Source organism: Pongo abelii, chromosome 12 (assembly GCF_028885655.2).
Source record: "Pongo abelii isolate AG06213 chromosome 12, NHGRI_mPonAbe1-v2.0_pri, whole genome shotgun sequence".
NCBI lineage: Eukaryota > Metazoa > Chordata > Mammalia > Primates > Hominidae > Pongo > Pongo abelii.
In genome coordinates, this window is record NC_071997.2 from 43,572,006 (window position 1) to 43,581,148 (window position 9,143).

General features: G+C 41.7%; 1 pseudogene; it reads left to right on the plus strand.

The window, feature by feature from the left end:
* Positions 1-983: 983 nt before the first annotated feature.
* On the plus strand, positions 984-1,893 carry LOC100938776 (immunoglobulin kappa variable 1-6-like; annotated as a pseudogene).
* Positions 1,894-9,143: the final 7,250 nt, after the last annotated feature.

Consider the following 9,143-nt stretch of genomic DNA (forward strand, 5'->3'; position numbering starts at 1 on the left):
GTGTTCTCCAGAAATCCAGGCTCCAGAGCCCCCAGGGACACGCTGGTGGGCAGTGCAGCTCAGAACATTACTCAGTGGATATGGTATTGGTCTTCTTACTTTAGAGACAATTGATCCTTAGGTAATTTCAAGTTTATCTTAATCCATGCTCCTATAATTGGAGGAAGAAACAAGTAACTTTTTTTGAAGTAATCAGATCCGGCATCACTAGTCAGCCCTTTCTGCTGATAAACCCTGGGGAAAATACCCAATGACAGAAAAGGAGGTATAATATAGAGATCCCCAAAGCAAAAATAAGATGCAGCTCATATAATCTCTGGGCATTATTGAGGCCTATAGGTTTGCATAAATGTGGAACTGTAAGTGATACACACATTAAGGACTTATAGCACCATCTTTGTGCACCTGCAGTGAATTGCTTGACCTTATACTGATAATAAGAATGGTTTAAGGTTATTACAGAATACTTACAAATATATTTAGCATTATCTTGATATTTTCCTTTGTTTTAAGAAGGAACAATTACACACTCATAGAAGTGTAACTATACCACAAATTACCCCCCTCCCTTTCAGAGTATTTTGAAGACCTGCTGATTCCACACTCTAAAAACTTTACTTTGAGTTTCCTACAGAGAAGAATATTCTCCCAAATAATCCCCATATGCCAATGGAATACATTACTCCCTCTAAGTACTCAGCAGTATTTCAAATTTCAATTATCAAAAAATATTCTTCGTTTCAAATTGACCCCCAGCAAGAAACAGATTAAAGACAAATCTGTGTTGCCCTGGTCCGACCTGAGACCCTGGGGACACTGTCCTTGTGCTGAGTTACTGAGATGAGCCAGCCCTGCAGCTGTGCTCGGTGGGCCCCATCCCCTGCTGATTTGCATGTTCCCAGAGCACAGCCCCCTCCCTGCCCTGAAGAATTTTATAGGCTGGTTACACCCTGTGCAGGAGTCAGTCCCAGCCAGGACACAGCATGGAAATGAGGGTCCCTGCTCAGCTCCTGGGGCTCCTGCTGCTCTGGCTCTGAGGTAAGGAAGGAGAACACTAGGAATTTACTCAGCTGGTGTATTCAGTACTGGCTGGATTTTCAGGGAGGGCTTCTTATAACATGATTGATTGTGTGGATGTTTGTTTTTATGTTTCCAAACTCAGGTGCCAGATGTGCCATCCAGATGACCCAGTCTCCATCCTCCCTGTCTGCATCTGTAGGAGACAGAGTCACCATCACCTGCCGGGCAAGTCAGGGCATTAGCAATGAGTTATCCTGGTATCAGCAGAAACCAGGGCAAGCCCCTACGCTCCTGATCTATGCTGCATCCAGTTTGCAGTCAGGTGTCCCATCTCGGTTCAGTGGCAGTGGATCTGGGACAGATTTCACTCTCACCATCAGCAGCCTGCAGCCTGAAGATGTTGCAACTTATTACTGTCTACAGGATTATACTACCCCGTTCACAGTGTTACAAGCCATAACAAAAACCCCCCAGAGAAGCAGATGTGTGAGTCTGCACTGCCCTAGCTACTCCTCCTGGTGCCTCCATCTGCTGAGAACATTTCCCAAATTGCATCCACACTTTGAAGTTTCTGTAGAAAGTGCCATGAAGCCTACTCTATACCTTAACTATCTTTCCTTCACCTCATCCCCAGTGGCACAGACATGGCAAACCCTCTCCTGATTGCATTAAGAACAGAGATGATTACATCTACGAAGTCTGAGTTATGGTGTGAGTTGGAATTAATATCATAAAGAAGGCACCACTCTTGGAATTCCAAGTAGAATTTTTTTTCCTAAAAACAGGAATGAGAGTGTAAACTACAGTCTTTAAAAGTCTTGGTGGCATGAGAATAAAGATGCAAATGCAAAAAAGAGGGATTCTTTGGATCTCGCCGTGAATCCAGAATGTATCTGCCACTTCAGAAGGTATAAATGCCAATCATGTGGTCCTCAGACATGTCTGGGAAGCCCAGGTTTGGGGCTGCTGATGCTCTCTGCCTGGAAAATCTGCCTGATTTTCTAAGGCACCTGCTTAACTGTTGATCAGCAAGGGTCCTGTTCCAAAGAGACCTAGCCAAAGAGAATGATCAGAGCAAAAGGCCAATTCCTTCCAACGCCTTCCTGGCCCCATTTTCCCTGAATCCTCCCTGTTAATTATAAAAACCCTTTCATGGCTCTTACCTCTGACTCACCGGGCTCCCAACTCTCAGGTTTCCTGGTTCTGCCCTAAACAAGCCTCACACTGCTCCGCCCTTGGAGCTTTACTCTCACTGCTCCCTCAGGTGTGATGCTTTTCCCCAGACCCTTGGGTTCCTTCCCTCACTCCCAAAGCCGACCCTGTGCTTCCCATCTTAATGATCCCTCTGTATGTGTTCATAGGACACCCTACTCCACACTTTTGTCAGAAGCACTTTTCACCTTCTGACTTATGATATAATTTATTTCCTTATGATTTTACACTTGATAGGCTGACTCCCTCTAGTGGAATTTGAGCTTCATGGAATCAGGGGCCATTGTCTATTATTTGCATTGCTGCATCCCACTGTAATGGGAGTAGCTGGCAAACAGTAGGTGCTCAGTGGGGGGCACTCTTCCCAGGAGTCTGATATCTAGAAGTCGGGGAGGATTGTAAAGAGTGGACTAAACTGCTTGTTATACGAACAATGTTCCCTTTTCCTTTTTTTATTCCTTTTTCTTACCCGGTCTTTAGGAAATAAGGAAAATTACAATTCTCAGAACTTATATACTTTGTCTCAAGTGGTATTTTAGGTTGTATTTCCTGAAAACATATAATAATAATATAACATTATCATACTTAATTGATTATATTATACTAATATGTAATGACATGTAATATGTACTATGTAAGTTATAACAATAGTAGATTTATTGACTTTCCATTTAAAAGACAAAACTTATCAGATTATATCAGGAGTCAGATAATTGACATTTCAGGTCTGTTGGCAAGGAAAGAAAACTGAATACATTACTTAGATATATACATAAGAAAACATGTTTTCACTATTGTTATTAATAATTTTAAATGGAATGTAATTTAAAGAGCTTCTCAGCCTGTTCAGGGGAACCTCATTCACCACTACGTGTTCACAATTCTGAGGAAAACAAGAAAACCCCAGATAAGATTCTTGTTCCTAACAGTGGTGTGAACAGAGGTTTTCAAAACTGTTAAAGGGAAGAGTCTGAGTCTGGGTGAAAGGCTGTGTCGTGCAGAGTGGAGTGCTCTAGAGAAGATAAGATACCACCCCTATTTTTTCTGGCCAGCTGGATGCACCATTATCTGTCTGCACAGGGAGTGGAATCACACAATGATGAGTCTGAGCCTGGAGTGTGCTTATCTTTGCAGCTGTGGTCGCTCATGCACCCACAGTGCTTGGCCTAACAAAGTGATGTCCTTTACTAGTTCTTCCATAGAATGGAACGTTTTCAGGGCTCATAGAAAAGATGTCTAAGCTGCCAAGGAAAAGTGTGTATAGAAGATGAATTTCTGATCAATGACTTCAGCCAGGTACAATCATGCAGCAAGGAAGATGAATGGGCATGTTGTGGGAAGAAAGAGAAATAGAAACCATAGATTTTTATTTTTTCTTTCAAGAGGTTTGTACTACACACCATCTGTCTGAGCCTGGGTTATTGGTGAGGTAGGAGGACAGGGATTAAATTGTGTGTCCAGAGGGGAGAAGGTCTACCCCCATGCTAAGTCAATAGCCTTTCTGACTTGACCACCTGGGCAGGGGCTTCTCAATGAAAAGAAGAGGAGGCAGGTGGTTTCTGTAGCTGGAAGCTCAGCACCTTCCCATGCTTCTTTGCATGTTCCTCCCAGCCACGCTGCTGTGGAGAGCACATATCAATGCCTGGGTCAGACCTCAGGGGAAGAGCTACTCAATTAGGACCCAGAAAGATTCATGGAAGCCCCAGCTCAGCTTCTCTGCCTCCTGTTACTCTAGCTCCCAGGTGAGAGGAAGAGGAGATGGCTCTGCACTGAAACTCTCTCAACCTTCTTGGTTCCTCTGACCTGGCATCCCTGCTGAGCAAGAACAGTAATTATAATTCAATGTAGATCAGTGACTGTGGCTGTGCTATGAGGATGGTGCACTTGATACAGTTTATATGGTGACTTTCCTGTTTTATTCCAATCTCAGGTACCTCCAGAGAAGTTGTGTAGATGCAGTTTCCTGACTCCTTGTCTTTGTCTTCAGGGAAAGAGACTCTCTCACCTGTGAGTGCAGTCAGAACATTGGAAGCTCCTTAGCCTTGTATCAGCAGAAACCTGGGAAGGCTCCCTGGCTTCTCATCTATGGTATATCCAGCAGGGCCACTAGAATCCCAGAGGGGTTCAGTGGTCATGGGTTGGAGACAGACTTTACTGTCACCATCAGCTGCCTGGAGCCTGAAGATTTTGCACTTCTTTGTCTTTTTTGATCTTTGTTTGTTTAAAATCTGTTTTGTCAGAAACTGAAACTGCTGCTTTTTTCTGTTTTCCATTTCTTTGGTAGATTTTCTCCATCTCTTTATTTTGAGCATATGTGTGTCTTTGCACGTGAGATGAGTCTCTTGAAAACAGGATACCAAAGAGTCTTAGTTCTTTTTCCAGCTTTCCACTCCATGTCTTTTTTTGGAGCATTTAGCCTATTTGCATCTAAGGTTAGTATGAATATGTGTGGGTTTGATCCTGTCATCATGATGTTAGCTAGTTGTTTCACAGACTTGTTTATGTGGTTGCTTTATTGTGTCACTTGTCTGAGTACTTCAGTGTGTTTTTGTAGTGGCTGGTAATGGTCTTTCCTTTCCATACTTAGTGCTTCCTTCAGGAGCTCTTGCAAGGCAGGTTTGGTAGTGACGTATTCCCTCAGCATTTGCTTGTCTTAAAATGACCTTATTTCTCCACACTTATGAAGCTTAGTTTGGCCAGATATAAAATCCTGGGTTGGATTTTTTTTCTTTGAGAATGTTAAATATTGACCCACAATCTCTTCCAGTTTGTAGGATTTCTGCTGAGAGATCCACTGGTGGTCTGATGGGCTTTTCTGTGTAGGTGAGCGGGCCTTTCTCTCCAGGTGCATTTAACATTTTTTCTTTCATTCCCACCTTGGAGAATCTGATGGTTATATGTCTTGGGAATGATCTTCTTGTGGAGTATCTTACTGGTTTTCTCTGAATTTCCTGAATTTGAATGTTGGCCTCTCTAGATAGGTTGGGGAAGTTCTCATAGATGAGATCCTGAAATACATTTTCCAAGTTTGTTCCATTTGCCTCATCTGTTTCAGGTATGCCAATCAGTTGTAAAATGGGTCTTTTTACATAATCCAGTATCTCTTAGGGGTTTTGTTCATTCTTTTTCATTATGTTTTCTCTCCTCCTGCCTGCCCATCTTATCTCAGAAAGTCAGTGCTCAGACTCTGAGATTCTTTTCCCCACTTGGTCTATTGTGCTGTTAATACTTGTGATTGCCTTATGAAAATCCTGTAGTGTGTTTTTCAGATCTATCATGCTGGTTATTTGCTTCTCTATACTGGCTATTTTGTCTGCTTCTGAAATGATTTTTTATTATTTTTAGCTTTCTTGAATTGGATTACAAAATACTCCCGTAGCTCAGTTAACTTTATTCCTGTTTCTACTTCTGTCATTTCAGTCAGCTCATGTTCAGCCCAGTTCTGAACCCTTGATGGAGAGGTGATGCAGTCATTTGGAGGAAAGAAACCATCCTGGCTTTCTGAGTTTTCAGCAGAGAACTAGTTGATTAATTTTTTTGTGCTTAGTGATTTGGGTATCTTCTTTATGAAATCTGTTTTTACATGTATAGTCATGAAATACCTCTTCATGCTATTTTTAAAAAGCTTCATATTTTTGACTTTTACATTTCAGGTTATGATTCATTAAGAATTAATATTTGTATCCATGTATACATAAAATATACCAGTAAAGATTCATTTTGATTTAATATGGATATCTAATTGATCCAATATAATTGAGTTATAATTTTTTTTCTACTAAATCACTGCTATGATCTGATTGTTTGTGTCCCCTCCAAAGTTCCCGTTCAAAGTGAGTTTTCAGGGCAACAGTATTAGAAGTTGGACCTTTTGCATGATTAGGTTATGAGGGGTCTGCACTCATGAATAAAATTAATGCCTAATAAAAGTGGCTTCACATAAAGTTACCCCTTTGGTCCTCCCACCTTCACCATGTGATGATTCAGCCACAAGGTTCCATCTTGGGAGCAGGAGCAGCTCTCACCAAACACTGAGATTGCCAGTGCCTTGACCCTGGACTTCCCAGTGTCCATAACCGTGAGAAAATAAATTTATGTTGTTAATTAATTACCCAGTCAAATTTTTTTTTCAGTACAAGTGCCTTGAGACAATTGCTGTACGACTTTTATTGTAAATTGAGTGACTATATATATGCAGAGTTGGTTTCAGATTCTCTAATTCATTGCACTAGGTTATCTGTCTCACCCTTCATTAGAACAATAATTTTTAAATTTTTAAATTAATTATTTTTTGACACAAGGTCTTGCTTTGTTGCCCAAGCTGGAATGTAGTGGTGCGATCTCAGCTCACTGGAACCTCTGCCTCCCAAGCTCAAGCAATCCTCCGACCTCACCCTCTCAAGTAGCTAAGACCACAGGCATGCACGACAGTGCCCAGCTAATTTTTTATACTTTTTGTAGCAGTGGGGTTTCACCATGGTTCCCAGGCTGATCTCAAACTCCTAAGCTCAAGCTATCCACCCACCTCAGCCTCCCAAACTGCAGCAACTACAGGTGTGAATCACTGCACCCAGCCACAGTATGGTTATTTAATATAGGATTTCATAGTGAGAAGTGTTAATCCTTCCATCTTGTTTTCCTCATGTAAGATTACCATCACGGTTTTTTGCCTCTTTGCTTGTCCATCTAATTAGAAAAATCTTTTAAATTTCAACAAAATTCACAGTGATTTTGATTGTCACTGTATTGAATTAATTTGGGGAGGTTTATATTTACAATATTAAGTTTTCTAATACATATACATGAAGTAACTTTCCATTTATTGTGTCTCGAGTCTTTCTCCATAACCTTTTGTACATTTGCACATTCTCTTTACAACTTTTTATCTTACTATTATGTCAAATAGAAACAAGTTGCAAAAAAACTATAAGAAATATAAAATGGACTCACATTCATTTAACTATCAACAGTTGACTTTCTACTTCCATATTCTTTCTATAAGTTGATATTCTGGGTACTACTGATGGAAACAATACAAACTACTCTGAAACTTAATGACACATGTAAACTGCAATCATCTGCCTATCATCTCTGTGGTTCTGGGTGTTGCCTGGGCTCACCAAGTTTTCTGCCAGGCTTTTCAAAGAAAGCAGTCAGAGGGTGGGTGGGGAATGTGTCATCTCTAAGGTGACTGACGCTGGATATAGGGTTCTCAGCTGGGGCTCTTTGCCTATTCATATGGGGACTTGGTTTCCTCAACATTTTCCTAAGAGGAGTAGACAGAAGTTATGTACCCTAAATGGCATCTTATAGCCTCAGAAGGCAAATAGTGTTACTTCTGCCACTATCCGAAACCCACCAAGAGTCAACAGAAATGAAGTGTAAGGCAGTAGGTTTAATGGGAGGAGCATCAAAATCACACTGTTAGAAGGAACTGTATGATGGGAGCTCTTCTCACAGGCATCTTGGAGGATACCACAGGCTTCAGTGCACCCTGTGACCAAAGCAATTCACATTCCTCCCACATGCTAAATACTCTAATTCTCAGATCCACATGCTCAAGTATTATTCCATGATAGTGTTAGGGTACCCTCAACATGATGCCCTGGGGGAGTGATATTAGCAAGATGACAGAGTAGGAGATACCAGTTTTCACATGCCCACCCCCAAAAAAACACAAACACACATACAAAAAGCAAAATCTACAATTAGAAGGAAAATAGCCCTTGGAGAGCTCAAGGGTCCAATTAAAGAAGTGCAGAAACACAGTGGGCAAAAAAGCCCAGAATAACCATACAGAAAAAATTCCTGGGAGATGGCAAACCTGAGAGTTTTGAGACATCTAGGAGCGAAGAAGCAGGAGGCAATTGTTATCAGCCAGGAGGCAGGGTCACTGCAGTCCCCATGGCCTGCTCTGTGGAGGACCCTGCAGCCTTTGCAGCTGAGGATCTCAGTATCCCCCAGGCAGCCTCCACTTTACAACTTTCCTGATGAAGGTCTCTTAGTGTTCATTGATAAGGATCACAGCAGCCTGCTCCAAAGTGGACACTGGTGGTTTTTGGCACTAAAAATACCTGAAGCCATGGGCATGTACATCACCCCAGAGAGGAGGATGCTGCAATACCTTACCTCCACATCCTCCCAAGCAGCAGCCACTGTTCAGTGCGGCCTGGGAAGGGCCTGCCTCCCAGCCCCAACTCTGCATCATCACAGATCCAGGCTCCAGGACCTCACCCTGTGTTGGCAACTCAGATCCTGAGCCACTTCCACGTGGACCAGCCCCGTCCCAGGCCCAGAGCTGCTGTCACCACAAGTGCACCCACACTCCAGAGCCTGGCCCTGAGGCTGCTCTGGAAATTGCCTAAGACATAACATAAATAGAGAATGTACAGCAACACAGTAGAGTGAAATGCAGAGAATAACCACACAGAAAGCATCTCTGGGAGATGGCACACCTGAGAGACCTGAGAAATATTGCAAATCTGTCAAGAGTAATGAAACACATTAGTCTATAAGATCAAAAAAATGGAACTTATCCAGGATAAACATCGACATGCATCACTATACAGATTATAGTTCAAATGCTAAATCACATACAAAGAGAAAATCTCAAATGTATCAAAATAAAAACTAGTTCATTATACCAGGGAAACAGTAATAAAACCTCAATTAACTGTTTATGGGACCAATAGAGGCAAGAAGACAGTGAGATTACATATTTACATGCTGGGTGGAGGGGACTCAACCAAGGATTCATTATCCAGTGAAAATATGCTTCAAAAGTAAAAGTAAAGTAAAAACACTTATTTATGAACAAAATGAAGAGAAATGATTTCTTGTAGATATGCTCTCTATATATTCAAGAGGCAATTTTTCAGAATCACAGGAAATGAGAGCAGATAGTAAGTTGA